Raw genomic sequence first — 19,095 nt, 5'->3', positions numbered from 1 at the left:
GCAGTATACCAATAATAATTAAATACATGAATATCATGAGTAAGAATAATTTGAGGGTACATACTGGAAATTTTTAATCATAAATTATATGCAATTATTTATATCAAACACTATTAAAAATTAATGTATTATTCAGTGTTCTCCAAAGAGCCAACATGGTATGTGTGTATGTGTGTATATGAGTGTGTGAGAGAGAGGGGGTTGGGGGAAGAATGAGAGAGATGTATTATGAGAAATTGTCTTACATGATTATGGGAGCTAAGAAGACATAGGGTCTGTAGTCAATAATCTGGAGACGCAGAATACTGATAGATAGTTCCAGTATAAGTCTGAAGGCTTGAGAACCAGGAGAGCTGGTGTTATAAATTCTAGTCTGAAAGTTGTCAAGCTGGAGATGGAAGAAGAGCTGATATTTCAGTCTGACTCTGAAGGCCAAAAGACTCAGCAGCCAGACACCAGGAACTCCTTCTTAGCCTTTTTGTTCTATTCAGATCTTCTTTTGGTGGATGAAACTCACCCACATTAGGAAGGACTATCTGCTTTACTCTATAGATGCTAGTGTTAATCACACGCAGAAATACCGTCAAGGACATACTCAGAATGTTGGCCAATGTCTGGACACTTGTGGCTAGTTAAGTTGAAAGAAAAAATTAGCCATCACAAATTTAACCCATGTCCCCTTAAATGATACTTAATCACCAAAATAGAGACAATAATAAGGTTGTAATTCTGCCTAACAAGATACAACTATCCTACATACACCTGAAAATGTACTAATTCCTTACCCAGAGAAAGGGAGAAAAAAAAGAAAACCTTGAATGTTATTCTTCTCTTGATATCACATATTATGATGTAAATTCAGTGCATTCTTTGTTACATGATGAAAGATTAAGGGGGTGAATAAAGATATTTACTGCCTATATCTATGAAAATGAAGAAATTTTTATAATATTTTAATAAAATAATTTTGTAGTAAGGATTATATGTATACAAATATAAAGCTATCCATGGTTATTTACCTGGTGGGGCAACCAAAAAATTCATCATGAAGGGCCTGAGCAATTAGTAGCCCTCCCGGACTGAGTGGTTGGAGTTTTCCTCTTACCCTAATTTATAGAGCATGATGAAACTAAAAGATGCCCTAAGAGAAACACTTGGGGAACTCCTAGATTTTAGGTATAGTCTTCTTCCCCTCCACTGTGGAGTAGTAGTCCAAATTTCCCTTGGAAGTCAGGGTTAATTATTCATCCAGTTCAGTAACTCCCTTATTTACCTCTTGATTCAGAATCAGGAGCACCCCAATGTAAGGGACCAAAGTTTTAAGTTCTACTTTAACGGAATCATTGCTCCCTTTGGAGATAGACCTACAGGCTAGTACAGAAACAGGAAGCAAAAAACTTGCTAGTGTGGCAGCAGGGGTAATAATGAGTGGTATCACTCCCATTTTTCATAGATAATAAAGATAAATTATTGTAATAGGGTGCAGAGCATACAGAACATAAAAAAAAATAAAGTACGCAGAGGTGTTTTGTTTTGTTTTGTTTTGTTTTTATCTAGATTAGAAAGTTTGGCCAATAATCTGACCTAAAAGTAAAGGGTCAGGAGCCATAATTACTTGAAAATACAGGTACTAGAAATTCTAGGTACTTTAAATGAATCTCATCATTCATGTTTGGGTAAATTCCTTTAAACAAGTAAGGTCCATTAATTAAGATGTCATTGAGCACAGGAGAGCAAAATAAATTAGAAGCAGTGGGGGCAGTGAATAAAAGGTATGGTAGGCTAGGAAAGGAGCACAAACACATACCCCCCCAAAAAAAATTTTTAAAAAATAGAATGTATGAAAAAGACCTATCAAAAAAGATAATAATTTATATGCATATAATTTAGAATGAACATGCAATAAGAACACTTTTAGATAAAATACTGATGCAATAATTATTCATCTTTAATTATGATTATTTGATATTTGGCCCATCATGTATTAATTTAAGCAGAGAACTATTTATATACTGTGAGCAACTAAAAGATACAGATGTTGCTTATGTGGCTTTCTTCACTTTTTTATTCCAGAATGTGAAGATAATACATATACATTTATATAATGTATAATAAGAAGGCAAATATAATTAGGTTATTGCAGTGGTTGTGAGTACTGAAAATATTAATTTGGAAGAGAGTTAATTTGTGAAAAGGAAATTATTTAAAATTGGGAGAGTTATAGGAGAGAGTTATCTGAGAGAAGGGAGGAGAAATTATAGCACAGAACTATAAATCTGATTATAAAACTGAATCAGCTGAATATATGAGACAATTATCATTAATATATCCCTATGTCCAGCATATACTTTAGACTAAACTATTAGGAAGAAAGATTCCTTTGGGGCTGTCAGCATAAATTAAACTTTAAGATAAAGTAGGAGAGTAATTGCTTTCTCATTTCTCACTACCTGAATTAGAGTTCCTCCACTTATTAGGGTCCAAATGTAGCTAAAAAGAAAAAAAAATAATTAAGTAAAATTATGGTTCAGTGGTTAGATTTAATAGCAGTATAGATATAGCAGAAGAGAGAATCAATACACTGGTTTTGGGGTCAGATTAAAATGTCTACAATTAAGTATGGAAAATATTTTTTAAAGTGGGGTATATAGAAAATAGATGATACTGATGATAGATAGGAAGTACAGTAAATGTGTTCTAATAGGTATAATTGAAGTATTGAAAGTGGGAAGAATGAAACAAACAAACAAAAAAAAGAGAGAGGCATAGGGAAACAGGCAAAAGCAGATTGAGAAAGGCAATATTTGAGAATAATATACCTGAAACTTTTGTAAAACTGAAAAAAATAAAATCATATATTTGATAAACACTAAGAAACAGAAGAAACAGAAGCAGAAACAATACAAAGGAAAACACCCTATGAATTTCATATTATTACAGCTAAAACCAAGAACAAAAAGAAAATCTTTAAAAGACCAGAGATATGCGAACTGCTACAGCCACTCTGGAAAACGTATTGGAGTTTTCTCAAAACGTTAAAAATAGAACTACCCTTTGATGAACAAATTATACTGCTAAGAATTTATCCAAAGAGTACAAACACAGTGATTCAAAGGGGCACATGCACCCTAATGTTTATAGCAGCAATGTCAACACAAGCCAAATGATGGAAAGAAGCTAGATGCCCGCCGACAGATGAATGGATAAAGGAGATTATATATATGTGTGTGTGTGTGTGTGTGTGTGTGTGTGTGTGTGTGTGTATAATGTCATTGCTATTTGCAATGACATGGATGGAACCAAAGGGTATTGTGCTAAGTGCAATAAATCAGTCAGAAAAAGACAGATACCGTATTTCACTCAGATGTGGAATTTGAGAAACAAAACAGATGAACAAAGGGAAAGGGCAGGAAAAATAAAATAAGATAAAAACAGAGGAAGGCAAACTGTAAGAGACTCTTAACTCTAGGAAACAAACAGAGTTGCTGGAGGGGCAGTGGGTAGGGGATCAGGTAATCACACACTTGACCTAATGAGCACTGAGTCTTATAGGCAAATGATAAATAACTAAATGATGAATAACTAAATTCTACCCCTGAAACTGATAATAACTATATGTTAAGTAAATTGAATTTAAATTATTTTCTTAAAAAGATTTTTTAAAAAATACAGGAAGTTTCACTCCATTGGTAATGATGTAGTAAAATGAACTGCATCTATCTTTCTGTCTAAAACAATATTAACAGCAAGAAACCAGACAAATTATACAGAACAATGATTTTTAATTCACTAGAAATCAAGCCAGAAAAAAACAGTGTTCACTGAAAAACAGGAAACAAATGATGTGAGTTTAACAATTGCCCAGGAGCGCCTGGTGCCTCAGTTGGTTAAGTGTCTGACTCTTGATTTCAGCTCAAGTCATGATCTCAGCTCAAGTCCTGATCTCGGCATCGTGAGATCATTCTGACTTGGGGTTCAGGGGTCAGCAGAGTCTACTTGAGATTCTCTCACTCTGCCCTCCCCCCTATTCAAGTGTGCATGAACACTTGCTCTCTCTCTCTCTCAAAACAAAACAAAACCACAACTGTCCAATGGCATTCAGAGAGTCTGCAGACCATGACACAGGGAAAGGAAAACTGAGGCAGAACCCAGCAAACTTTTCCAAGTTAAGGGAATGCAGCTGACAGTCTGAGGAGATCGAGGAAGCTAGAGTTCCTAGAAGTACAGAAAAGAAGCTGAACATAGGAGAAGCCCAGAGACCTATAGAAGGTCTTCTTGATTATTCAGTAGGGTACTGATGAACACGTGATTATGAGGAAACTACTTCAGATCAAGAAATGAACCATTAACAAGGGAAAGCAGGAACAATGCCTGTTCCCATGTACTAGCCTAGGACATCTAATCCACAAAATTTTATAAAGAATTCAAGAGTGTTTTGCCTCAATAGTGAAGATTAATCATCCCTTCCTTGAGCACTGTCCTGGCATCAACTAACAAAATTTAGACTGCATGTTTCAAGAGAATAAAAATGTTTCCGAATAATTTAACTGTAACGTTAAACAAATCTCATGAAGATGTATAAGAATAAAAAATATCCAGAGACCAACAAGGTAAAGTGACAACGTTTAACATCTAATCCAAGATCGTCAGGTATGAAAAGAGGTGGGATAAGAAAGAAATACAGGCTTCCAACTATATGAGTAAGTCACAGGAATAAAAGACAGCATAAGAAATGCACTCAAGGGCACCTGGGCAGCTCAGTGGGTTAAGCGTCTGTCTTCAGCTCATGATCTTCAGGTCATGATCCCAGGGTCCTGGGATCAACCCCTGCATCGGACTCCCTGCTCAGTGGAGAGCCTGTTTCTCCCTTTCCCTCTACCTGCTGCTCTGCCTACTTGTGCTTTCTATCTCCCTGTCAAATAAATAAGTAAAATCTTAAAAAAGAGAGAGAAATGCACTCAATGACATTGTAACAGGGATGTAAAGGGACAGATGGTAGTTACACTCATAGTAAACACAGCATAATATATAAACTTCTCAAATCAATAAATTGTACTCCTGGAACTAATGTAACATTGTGTGTCAACTATACTAAGAAAAAAATCTGCCCCCAAATTAATTAATTCCAAAGTGCCATATAAAGAAAAAATAATCACTCAGAATCAACACCGAATTGACACAGATGTTATACTTAGCAGAGAAGGACATTTAATATAGTTACACAACTCTATTCTCTATGTTCCAAAAGTTAAGTGGAAACTTGTGATTTATTTAAATTTAATAAATAAATAAATAAATAATAAAAATAAAACTTTAGAGATAAAAAAAATGCAAGAAATAATTGGGATTAATATTAGATCAGGCATTTCAAAAGAAAAGATTAGTGACCTTAAAAGCATAGCAATAAGAAACTATCAAATGTGAAATATAGAGAGGAAAAATGCATGATAATAAAAATAAGAACAGCTCATCCATGACTTGTGAAACTATTTTCAGAGGCCTAATGCATATGTAACACAGCTTCTGCAGGACAGAAGAGAGGAGAAAGACAGAAAAAATATTTGAATAAATTAATAACTAAGTTTTTCTAAATTTGATAAAAATTATGAGCCCACAAATTCAAGAAATCCAGTGGACCCCAAGCATAAGAAACATGAAGCAACATCATAAAGACACATCATAACCATTAAAGCCAAAACCAGTAATAGGTAAAAAAAATCTTTATAGGAGTCAAAAAGAAAAGAGACACTTTATATGCAAAGAAACAAATAAGTTTGGCAATAGATTCCTTCCTGAAAACAAAGCAAGCTGAAAGGTAATAGAGTAACATTATTAAAGTACAGAGGAAAAAAAGTCAAATAGAATTCTACATCCAGGGAAGTTTCTTCCAAATGCAAAGACAAAGTAAAGACTTCTTCAGACATTAAGGGAAAAATAAATAAATAAATAAATAACCCATCACCAGCAGATGTTCATTGCAAGAAAAGCTGAAAATTTTCAGGCAGATGGAATACACCACCAAATAGAAATACAGATCCACACAAAAGTAAAAAGAGCAAATGGTAACTGTATTAGTAAACACCTGTTATTTAACTTTTTAGAGATAACTGACTTTTTAAGCAAAAACAATAACAATGTGTTAGAGTTTGTGTCATAAGTATAAGCAAAGTATGTGACAATAATAACTGTGCAGAAGAGAGAATGAAAAATATTTCATGGTTCTTACACTATTTGTGAAGTGGTATAATATCTTTTGAAAATAGATTATAGTTAGTTAAAAATGTATCCTTATACACCCTAAAGCAACCTGTAAAAACAGCAGAACACAAATCTATGTAGACCTCTTTGAATTTTGGAGACAGCAGAAAACACAGTACATGATACTCCTTCAGATCCTTTATTGGATGATGTGGAAGGCTGCAAGAACTATGGCGCCCCAGAATAAAACAGTATTATATCGGTCTATTCAGGTTGTCAATTTCTTCCTGGTTCAATTTTGGGAGTTTATAGTTTTCCAGGAATGCATCCATTTCATCTAGGTTTCTTAGCTTATTGGCATATAACTGTTGATAATAACTTCTGATGATTGTTTCTACTTCTTTGGTGTTAGTTGTGATTTATCCCTTTTCATTCATAATTTTATAAATTTGGGCTTTCTCTCTTTTCTTTTGGATTAGTGTGGCCAATGGTTTATCGATCTTATTGATTCTTTAAAAAAAAACCAGCTTCTAGTTTCATTGATACGTTCTACTGTATCTCTGGTTTCTACCTCATTGATGTCAGCTCTAATCTTGATTATTTCCCTTCTTATGTGTGGAGTTGGTTTGATTTGTTGTTGATTCTCCAGTTCTTTAAGGTGTGTTCTGGATTTTTCAATTTTTTGAGAGAGGCTTGGATGGTTATGTATTTCCCCCTTAGGACGGCCTTTGCTGTATACCATAGGTTTTGGACCAAAGTGACTTCATTCTCATTGGTTTCCATTAATTGTTTCAGTTCTTCTTTGCTCATGAAAGAAATTGAAGAAGACACAAAAAGATGGAAGACCATTCCATGCTCTTGGATCGGAAGAATAAACATTGTTAAAATGTCTATACTGCCAGAGCAATCTATACTTTTAATGCCATTCTGATCAAAATTCCACTGGTATTCTTCAAAGAGCTGGAGCAAATAATCCTAAAATTTGTATGGAATCAGAAGAGACCCCGAATTGCTAAGGAAATGTTGAAAAACAAAAATAAAAGTGGGGGCATCACGCTACCTGATTTCAAGCTTTACTACAAAGCTGTGATCGCCAAGACAGAATGGTACTGCCATAAAAACAGACACATAGACCAGTGGAACAGAGTAGAGAGCCCAGATATGGACCCTCAACTCTATGGGCAAATAATCTTTGACAAAACAGGAAAAAAATATATAGTGGAAAAAAGACAGTCTCTTCAATAAATGGTGCTGGGAAAACTGGGCAGCTATATGTAGAAGAATGAAACTCGACCATTCTCTTACACCGTACACAAAGATAAACTCAAAATGGATAAAAGACCTCAATGTGAGACAGGAATCCATCAGAATCTTAGAGGATAATATAGGCAGTAATCTCTTTGATATCAGCCACAGCAACTTCTTTCAGGATATGTCTCCAAAGGCAAAGGAAACAAAAATGAAAATAAACTTCTGGGATTTCATCAAAATCAAAAGCTTCTGCACAGCAAATGAAACAGTCAAGAAAACAAAGAGGCAACCCACGGAATAGGAGAAGATATTTGCAAATGACAGTACAGACAAAAGGTTGATATCCAGGATCTATAAAGAACTCTTCAAACTCAACACACACAAAACAGACAATCATATCAAAAAATGGGCAAAAGATATGAACAGACTCTTCTCCAATGAAGACATACAAATGGCTATCAGACACATGAAAAAATGTTCATCATCACTAGCCCTCAGGGAGATTCAAATTAAAACCACATTGAGATATCACCTTACACCAGTTAGAATGGCCAAAATTAGCAAGACAGGAAACAACATGTGTTGGAGGGGATGTGGAGAAAGGGGAACCCTCTTCCACTGTCGGTGGGAATGCAAGTTGGTGCAGACTCTTTGGAGAACAGTGTGGAGATTCCTCAAGAAATTAAAAACAGAACTTCCCTATGACCCTGCAATTGCACTCCTGGGTATTTACCCCACAGATACAGATGTAGTGAAAAGAAGGCCATCTGTACCCCAGTGTTTATAGCAGCAATGGCCACGGTCGCCAAACTGTGGAAAGAACCAAGATGCCCTTCAACGGATGAATGGATAAGAAGATGTGGTCCATATACACTATGGAATATTATGCCTCCATCAGAAAGGATAAATACCCAACTTTTGTAGCAACATGGATGGGACTGGAAGAGATTATGCTGAGTGAAATAAGTCAAGCAGAGAGAGTCAATTATCATATGGTTTCACTTATTTGTGGAGCATAACAAATAGCATGGAGGACATGGAGAGATAGAGAGGAGAAGGGAGTTGGGGGAAATTGGAAGGGGAGGTGAACCATGAGAGACTATGGACTCTGAAAAACAATCTGAGGGGTTTGAAGTGGCAGGGGTGTGGGAGGTTGGGATACCAGGTGGTGGGTATTATAGAGGCCACGGATTGCATGGAGCACTGGGTGTGGTGCAAAAATAATGAATACTGTCATGCTGAAAATAAATAAAAAATATATTAAAAAACAAAACAAAACAAAAAACCTATTATAGCTGTTCCAGACTATGATATAAGAATCCCTGCTGTTCCTGCTCAGGGTAGATAAACAAGATTCAATGTTGCTGGAGGAATCCATAATAGCTAAAAAATAATGAACTATTTAAATAGCATTTCCTGGTATGCTTCTGAGACCCATAAGAAACTTTCACCTAGGTGGAGGACATTGATTAACTATGAAATTGTATGACTTTCTTACACTGGATACTTTCAGAACCAATAAGTCATCAGATTTAATAGATACAGAAAAATATGACTGTACAATGGTGAGTCTACTTGGCATTGGTCTCAACCAATACCAGATAGCACAATTAAATTACACAAAAAAGTGGACCCAAACACCCATTTTATTTCTCTTTGTTCCAATGTCTCTTCTTCAACTCAATGCTTTTAGTCTGGTGGAAGGTTTTATATGACCAGTCTGCAGGAAGAGAAATGAAAACACAGTTCTGGTTCAGAGATATAATTTTCTTGAAATGTAGGTGTTTGCTAAAAATATAATATTGTCCCACTGCAACTTCACCTCTAAAGGATGGTGGTAAATGGAAATCATTCAAGTGGACAGAAGTACAAAAAGTGCATGTGGTATTTCCACTTTGGAGACAGAAGTTGACTGAGATAAGAAAGTAAATACATTTAAGGACAATAATAAAGAATTTGACTGTTGATCAGTCATCCAAAAGGTGTATAACTAGATCAAATACAAAGTGTTCTGGATAAAAAAAAAAATAAAATAAAATAAAATAAATGGATCTATGGAAGTGAGTAAAAAATCTGTGGATGCATTCCTAGAAACATATAAACTACCACAACTGAACCAGGAAGAAATAGAAAGCCTGAACAGACCCATAACCAGTAAGGAGATTGAAACAGTCATTAAAAATCTCCAAACAAACAAAAGCCCAGGGCCAGACGGCTTCCTGGGGGAATTCTACCAAACATTTAAAGAAGAACTAATTCCTATTCTCCTGAAACTGTTCCAAAAAATAGAAATGGAAGGAAAACTTCCAAACTCATTTTATGAGGCCAGCATCACCTTGATCCCAAAACCAGACAAGGATCCCATCAAAAAAGAGAGCTATAGACCAATATCCTTGATGAACACAGATGCGAAAATACTCAACAAAATACTAGCCAATAGGATTCAACAGTACATTAAAAGGATTATTCATCACGACCAACTGGGATTTATTCCAGGGCTGCAAGGTTGGTTCAACATCCGCAAATCAGTCAATGTGATACAACACATCAATAAAAGTAAGAACAAGAACCATATGATACTCTCAATAGATGCTGAAAAAGCATTTGACAAAGTAGAGCATCCCTTCCTGATCAAAACTCTTCAAAGTGTAGGGATAGAGGGCACATACCTCAATATCATCAAAGCCATCTATGAAAAACCCACCGCAAATATCATTCTCAATCGAGAAAAACTGAAAGCTTTTCCACTAAGGTCAGGAACACGGCAGGGATGTCCATTATCACCACTGCTATTCAACATAGTACTAGAGGTCCTAGCCTCAGCAATCAGACAACAAAAGGAAATTAAAAGCATCCAAATCGGCAAAGAAGAAGTCAAATTATCACTCTTCGCAGATGATATGATACTATATGTGGAAAACCCAAAAGACTCCACTCCAAAACTGCTAGAACTTATACAGGAATTCAGTAAAGTGTCAGGATATAAAATCAATGCACAGAAATCAGTTGCATTTCTCTACACCAACAGCAAGACAGAAGAAAGGGAAATTAAGGAGTCAATCCCATTTACAATTGCACCCAAAACCATAAGATACCTAGGAATAAACCTAACCAAAGAGACACAGAATCTATACTCAGAAAACTATAAAGTACTCATGAAAGAAATTGAGGAAGACACAAAAAAATGGAAAAATGTTCCATGCTCCTGGATTGGAAGAATAAATATTGTGAAAATGTCTATGCTACCTAAAGCAATATACACATTTAATGCAATTCCTATCAAAGTACCATCCATCTTTTTCAAAGAAATGGAACAAATAATTCTAAAATTTATATGGAACCAGAAAAGACCTCGAATAGCTAAAAGGATATTGAAAAAGAAAGCCAACGTTGGTGGCATCACAATCCCGGACTTCAAGCTCTATTACAAAGCTGTCATCCTCAAGACAGCATGGTACTGGCACAAAAACAGACCCATAGATCAATGGAACAGAATAGAGAGCCCAGAAATAGACTCTCAACTCTATGGTCAACTAATCTTCGACAAAGCAGGAAAGAATGTCCAATGGAAAAAAGACAGCCTCTTCAATAAATGGTGCTGGGAAAATTGGACAGCCACATGCAGAAAAATGAAATTGGACCATTTCCTTACACCACACACAAAATTAGACTCAAAATGGATGAAGGACCTCAATGTGCGAAAGGAATCCATCAAAATCCTTGAGGAGAACACAGGCAGCAACCTCTTCGACCTCAGCCGCAGCAACATCTTCCTAGGAACAACGCCAAAGGCAAGGGAAGCAAGGGCAAAAATGAAGTATTAGGATTTCATCAAGATCAAAAGCTTTTGCACAGCAAAGGAAACAGTTAACAAAATCAAAAGACAACTGACAGAATGGGAGAAGATATTTGCAAACGACATATCAGATAAAGGACTAGTGTCCAGAATCTATAAAGAACTTAGCAAACTCAACACCCAAAGGACAAATAACCCAATCAAGAAATGGGCAGAGGACATGAACAGACATTTCTGCAAAGAAGACATCCAGATGGCCAACAGACACATGAAAAAGTGCTCCATATCACTCGGCATCAGGGAAATACAAATCAAAACCACAATGCGATATCACCTCACACCAGTCAGAATGGCTAAAATCAACAAGTCAGGAAATGACAGATGCTGGCGAGGATGCGGAGAAAGGGTAACCCTCCTACACTGTTGGTGGGAATGCAAGCTGGTGCAACCTCTCTGGAAAACAGCATGGAGGTTCCTCAAAATGTTGAAAATAGAACTGCCCTATGACCCAGCAATTGCACTATTGGGTATTTACCCTAAAGATACAAACGTAGTGATCCAAAGGGGCACGTGTACTCGAATGTTTATAGCAGCAATGTCCACAATAGCCAAACTATGGAAAGAACCTAGATGTCCATCCACAGATGAATGGATCAAGAAGATGTGGTATATATACACAATGGAATACTATGCAGCCATCAAAAGAAATGAAATCTTGCCATTTGCGACAACATGGATGGAACTAGAGGGTATCATGCTTAGCGAAATAAGTCAAGCGGAGAAAGACAACTATCATATGATCTCCCTGATATGAGGAAGTGGTGATGCAACATGGGGGCTTAAGTGGGTACGAGAAGAATAAATAAAAGAAGATGGGATTGGGAGGGAGACAAACCATAAGTGACTCTTAATCTCACAAAACAAACTGAGGGTTGCTGGGGGGAGGGGGTTTGGGAGAAGGGGGTGGGATTATGGACATTGGGGAGGGTATGTGTTTTGGTGAGTGCTGTGAAGGGTGTAAACCTGGTGATTCACAGACCTGTACCCCTGGGGATAAAAATATATGTTTATAAAAAATAAAAAATTATATTAAAAAAAATTCCTTTTTTCCTAATGATTTGGAAAACAATTTAAAAGAATCATCATTTTATGGGTTTGTGTCTTTAAATAACAACAACAAAAAATGATTAGTTATGAAAGAGAAAAAAAAAATCTGTGGATCTTTTTATCTCACTATCAAACCCCACTAGGGTACATCCACTGCAGAAGCACTCCACAACCAGGTGGATAAGACAGATTTCCCAGTGGTCCTCTGTTAACCTCTGTTCTTGTGTATGGTGATGAGAGGGCCACAAATAGAGCATCATGGTAGCAAAGATAGAGACCATGTAAGCGTTCATCAGAATGGCTTCACTGACACCAAGACTGATTTAAGTACTGCTGTTGTTGATTCCTCATCTTGTCAGTAGCAATGAATAATGCCAATTCCTTCATATGATACCATCGTATGAAAAGACCAGCCTGTGATTTAGTGGAAAGTTAATTACATCTGTCTCCTTCAACCCTGGAGGATTCAGTGATTCATCTTTTTTGGAATTGACACTTGCTCTGGATATGGTCCTCTGCCTACAATTTTTCTGCCAAGTCACTATGTAAGGCTTACAGAATGCCTTACTTACATTCATTGGATCCCACATGATAATATCACAACAAAGGGAATGCATTTTACAATGAAGGAGTTGCATAATGTGTTGACCACAAGATCCAGTGACTCTGTACATTCTCATTCAGAAACAGCAACAGCTGTTGTTCTAACAGAGTATCAGAATAGCCTCAAGACTCAGCTAAAGCTTAGGTTAAGGAATGCCATCCTGTAAGACTAGGATGCTGTCCTCAGAATGCAGTTCATACATGGAGCAAACAACAAATATATGGTGTTATGTTTTTAATATCTAGAATATACAAATTTGGAAAAAATGAGCTGACGTAGTATTACCCCCTCCCATCGTGACTCCCAGTGACCTACTTATTTAAGGTCCAGAGACAAACAACATTCTTCAGGGGAGCCTATAAAAACACAGTAAGTTCCAGTGAACCTGAAGCTATTAACTAACTAGTTAATTAATGTCTACCTGGCATTAATGGACCAGCAGACCAAGAAAGAAAGTATTCTGCTATTATTATTCTGATATAGAACTAGGGTTGTTGCTACATAATGGGGACTAGGATGAATAGGTCTAGAACTTGTTTCCCTATACATAATGCCATAATGCTGAGAGGTTTCTTTCTGGAAACAATGTAAGAAGACAATAAAGTAACATTTTTAAAGTAAAAAAAAAAAAAAAAAGAAGAAGAAGAAGAACAAGAACAAGAAGAAGGAGAAGGAGAAAAGAAAAAGAAGTATCTCTCTTTCTTTTTGCCAGGCGGTAATAATGACCTGACATGGACTAGGTAAAGCGGAGTTCAGACCGCACAACTTAGTCCAGCTGAAATACTAGAACAATTAAACTCCAAGAAAGAGATGATGAGTATTATTTAGGGCTTTGAGACAAGTTGCAATAACAATGATTATATTTTTTCCCTTAAGCAAGGTAGTCAAATATATCTTTTCGAGATTCCTGCATCTTGAAGGCCCAGTGACAGCAATTTGTTAATGGAATCAGAGGTTGCAACAGACATCTTTGCTGTGTCTATTACATTCTTTCAGCTTACATTGATTTTAGCTGCAGTTGCAGAAGATCCTATAATCCTAGGTTCTTCCAACTAAAATGAACACTGTGAACTTTTCCAATTTTTAACTCAAGGCCTTCTCCAAAACCACAGGATTTATTACCCAAGAGAAGCCCAGAACTGATGGAAGAAAACCACTGCTGGGGGTAACCTTCCATTAGAGGGCAAAGGTAGCTGGTGGATGAATGCCCCAGCCTCTTGTGCTTGGAAAAGAAAATGCAGGAAAAGATTCTAATCACTTCTTTAAGACCCTAGAACATTTTGCCCTAACTACTCAGAGCAAATATTTCAATAGTGCACCATTATTTTTGCTTTTCTCTGTTACCTGTATCACTCTGCCTACTTCCTACTCTTCTACCTTTCAAATCATCTTGCAAATAAACTACTCACATCTCGGTTATTGTGTTCAGTTATACTGAGGGGGAAATCCAAACTGAAAAAGGAAGAGAATATCTTATTTACCACTGTATTTCCAGTTTTTATATCAATTTCTGGTATATAGTAGTACCCAATGATTGTTCATTTCCAAATACTCCAAAGATTATTGACCACAAGGAGAAACAAATTCTTAAGAGACATTTTAGTCTGACTAAAGTGGAAACAACAAAAACATTGTCTATATGTCCTTAATTTGTTTTCTGAAGAGACCAAAAATTAGAATATAAAAACCAAGATATATATAAGTAGATAAAGAGATGATATAGATAGATGATAGATAGATAGATGATAGTTAGACAGAAGTGTACCAAGCAGAAGCCCAAGAAGCAAGAAAAGAAGAGAAGACATTAACAGTACTAAAGAAATGTAAAATAATGATAATAATAATGATAGTGTTACTTTCTCTTTCTTCCTTTCTCTCTTTTTCTTCCCCTTTACCACCATTCTCTAATTTCTATTTGATTCATATGTCTATATTATTCTTCCATTCCTCTGCAGATGTTGCTATTGATTTTGTTTTTCCTTGCAATAGCCCAATGTAACTTTCATAGATCAAGTTGTATATCAATTTCTAGTTCAAGCTCACAACCTGAGAGTCTGAGCTACAAATCCTAACTGACAAGATAGCAAGTCTTGGCCCAAATATGACGATAGCAATGGGGTCCAATATCTTGCTTCTTTCTCAGCAGGTCTGAGAAGTGCAGAATCCCAGAAAGACTTTGGCATTTCTCTAAAAAGAAAATAAGAGAATAGGAAGGGAATGATTGCCAAAGATACAGCAAAATAATATTTTGCCATTTTGATATTGGATCTTTAATTTCATAACATCAAGTGCTAAATAATATAGCATTTCCTTTTTATAAATAAGTGCTTCTTTAAAGTGATTAGTTGAAAAAAATTGAATCTCACTGGTTAAGGACATTTTACTTGGGATCTTATGAGATAGCCATATAGTGTTTTATTGCAACATTTTATATTACATAAATATATAACTAGTATGAATGTGAGCCATCATCTTTGATACTGGTGTTTTAAAAGAAATCCAGAAAATTGGTGTTTGTGTGTATGTTCCTGTAAGCTTAATGCCTAAGAACATATCAATAATTATGAATTCTTTGAACTTTTCCTCACTAAAATGGATTCTGGTGAGGTAAAATTGTATACGCCTTATGATGGTTGGCTGAGAAATTCAAAATTTCCCTGTTTAATAATTGGTTCATCATTGTTTACAGCTACAAATGTTCCTGTTTATATTAATGTCAGGCCATCAGACTCCATATCTATTTTTTTTATTTTTGTTAAGCAAGGATGACTGATTAAGGGTGCTAGGGGGAAAATGCTTTCCTTCTGGAATTTAATTAGTTTGACTTTAACTCAAGAGATTCTGGTAGCTGTCAGCTACTACTTGGATCTCTAGTTAATTAAGGCTCTGAGGAAGCCTATTAAAACTGTTCAAAAGTCAAGCCCCCTTTAAAACAGCTCCAGTGTTTCTGTACAAGGAGTAGTGGTGATATTATTGCTCACATGTCTTATTTATTGCATCTGTGTTAAAAATAAGCCAAGACATGCCATCTACTTAGTTCTGCCTTTTTAAAAATGCTTTGAAATGCATCAACACTTGAGATACAGTACTTTTATCTGGCTGATATATCTCTCGATAAAACAGATTTAAGAACAATTCAGAGTCCCCTCCTCTGAGACAGTTGTGGAGATATTCCATTTTTCTGTGTGTGCTTTCAAAGCACTAGTTATTACACCTGTGAAAATTCCTGTTGAAATAGAAAATGGAAATTATTTACCTGATTTTTCTTAATAAAGTACTATCAGTTTAATAATTTGCACATGCCAGGATCAGAGAAATGGAAATATCTGAGTGGGATTTTTAACCTTGAGAATTGTTAGGGAAATAAAAGTATTTGTTGTCCACGATTGAACCTACACTCTGTAATAAAATCTAATAAAATAAAGCTTATTCAATCTACATTTGTACCTTTTAGAGTATGGAGTCTGTTCTCTAACAGAAGGGTCTTATTTTCCCCATGAGAAATGTGACAATCTCTATAGTAAAGATAGAAATATAGATTCAGGCAATGTCAAACTCACACACACACACACACACACACACACACACACACACACCCCTTTCCCATTTTCTCCCTATTTCTACTAGTTCTGCTTTATGCTGTCATATCTGCTTTTTATCTTTAGGGACATGGATAATGAGTCTTGGTTTTTGGACATGCACATGCTCAAAGTTCAGTGTGTGCATATCAAGGGTATAAACTGATTTATATGAGAAGCTTTCCTTTTTCCTATATTCTCTGCAGGATGGTAGCTATGACTTTGAGATATTGCAGCTCTCTTTCTCTCTAAACTCACCACATGGGCTCCATTGTTTGAAAAAGAAAGTCAGCTCCAAATTCATAAACTAATGCACTAAGGAAGGGAAGTGCCAGGATTCTGTTCTGTTTAGATTGACACCTGGAAACCAGTGTTTAGTATTTCATCAGCAGAAATGCTAGTATATAATTTTTGGAAAAAATAAACTGTCCCTGGGAATGCTAGCCAAAATTTTTACTTATTCATAACGCCATATAAATCATTGTGTCTTTCCTAGCATTGTAACTAGTACAAAGTAGCAGCTTCATAAACATCGTTTATGGCATCACCAAATATATGCATCATATTTCATTTAGGAATGGTATGAAGGACAGGCTTCTCATTTAAGAGGGCTTAATTTGGGAAATTTGGTAGGCAGTGGTTGCAAAATTATATAACAATATTTGCATGTGTGGGTATAATTTTTTGAGGTGAGAGGCAGATTCTCAAAAAAAGAAAGAAAACATTATTTAGGACTTTTTATTGTTTTAGAGCACTATTTCTTTCCATAAAAAAACACCCTGTTCACAACTGTCTTATTGCAAAGAGATTATATTTATTCACCAAACCAAAAAATGAGAGAGCAGTTAGTGGTCCAAGGAAGTACTGGAAGCAGTCAAACATTCTCTCTCTGCCCTGTCACTACAACCTCTCACTCTGTGAGTTAGCTTGTAATGAAAGCACGGAGCTTAAATTTTTTCTATACTTCCTCTCAATAAATGAGAAAAACAAACAAACAACTTTTCCTTCCCATATCCAGTTTTTAAAATCCTAGCAAAGACTTAGCTTATTTATTCACCCTTTGGCAAGAATACTGAGGGAGTTTGGATACATGGAGAAAGACACTGGTCAAGCAAAATCATAAATGTTCCATTCACAGCCCAATACCAAAGTGAAATTAATCAACTATTTGAAATAAATAATTTAGGAAATAATTTACTACAGGGGAAGAGTCAAATTGCTATCATTCGTGTAAGTTCAACCACTCTGAAAGAATAAGTGTAAGATGATGGTGAGACACAGAGATATCTATAAAAGTTGGCAGTGCAGATCTGGACATTGGAATGTAGTTGTCAGCATAAGAATTGTGTCTAGTAACATGCATAGGAGTGACATATGAAAGAAAATGTGTGCTGAAAATGAGAGAATTTACAGCAGAGCGAAGGATTAGCAAAGGAAAAACGGAGGTTAAAAAACAAGAACCAGGAGAGTATAAGCAAATAGAAGTTAAGGGTTAAGTCCTAACCAGAGCAATCAGACAAGAAAAAGAATAAAAGGTATTTAAATCAGAAAGAAAGACATAATGCCGTCTATGTTTGCAGACGACATGATCTTATATACACCATAAACTGTTTCAACTAATAAATTTAATAAAGTTGCAAAACACAAAATCAATATACAAAAATCAGTTGCATTTCTATACACTAATAACTACTCGTTTCAAATTTTTACTGGGGGATACAGAGTGCTGAAAATGTCATTCCACTTACTTGAAAGGAAAAAACAGCAAGTTCATGAGTTTCTTTGAACCTTTTGTAGAGCTGAACTAGTACTGGGGAAAAGTCTTCAATTCAAACATTTCCTTTAAGGTCTATGCAGCGTTGGTGGTGTAGTGGTGAGCATAGCTGCCTTCCAAACTTTTCCTTTACTCATTTGCCTTTCTGGGTTCCACGTTTTCATGCAGTAATTCCTTATTCTATTGACAGTTTTTCAGTGCATTTAAGGTTTTAAATTTTGTTTTCAAACTGCATTTCCCCACCTGAGTTCAAATAATCTAACCCATCACAATCAAAATCAGAACATCACGCTGAAATTTGATACAAACCTTGATCAATTTGGTCAGCTAAATCTATTTGTTATATGTAGATTAAGTTTAAATCTAGAAGACTGAGGCTTATAAAGGTTTTATAATTTATAATTTTTAAATATAAAATATAATTTTATATTTATATGGCCTTAGGTTTAGAATGTTTAAGGGTGTTAGGTATGAAACTAATAATAATGCATGTATTTTTAAAATTTAATTTTTTTAAATTTTTAATTTAATTTTACATCATAGGTCTGAACAATAAAAAAGGATTTCCATCATTTCAGCATTCATCAGCAATACCTGAGCATCAAATTGTTTTGATTAAAAGGTGTTAAAAGTAGAAATAACTATCAAAAATGAATTAAATATTAAATTAATAAACTAAATACAACAAATAATTAAATGGCTAAATAAATAAGCAAATACATAAGTAAATAAGTAAGTAAATAAATAAATAAACAAATGCAATATATCTTTAAAAGTGAAAACACCA

Source organism: Mustela lutreola, chromosome 10 (genome assembly GCF_030435805.1).
Source record: "Mustela lutreola isolate mMusLut2 chromosome 10, mMusLut2.pri, whole genome shotgun sequence".
In the NCBI taxonomy this organism is placed as follows: Eukaryota; Metazoa; Chordata; class Mammalia; order Carnivora; family Mustelidae; genus Mustela; species Mustela lutreola.
The sequence above is the reverse complement of the archived record's forward strand: the minus strand, read 5'-3'. Positions refer to the sequence as shown.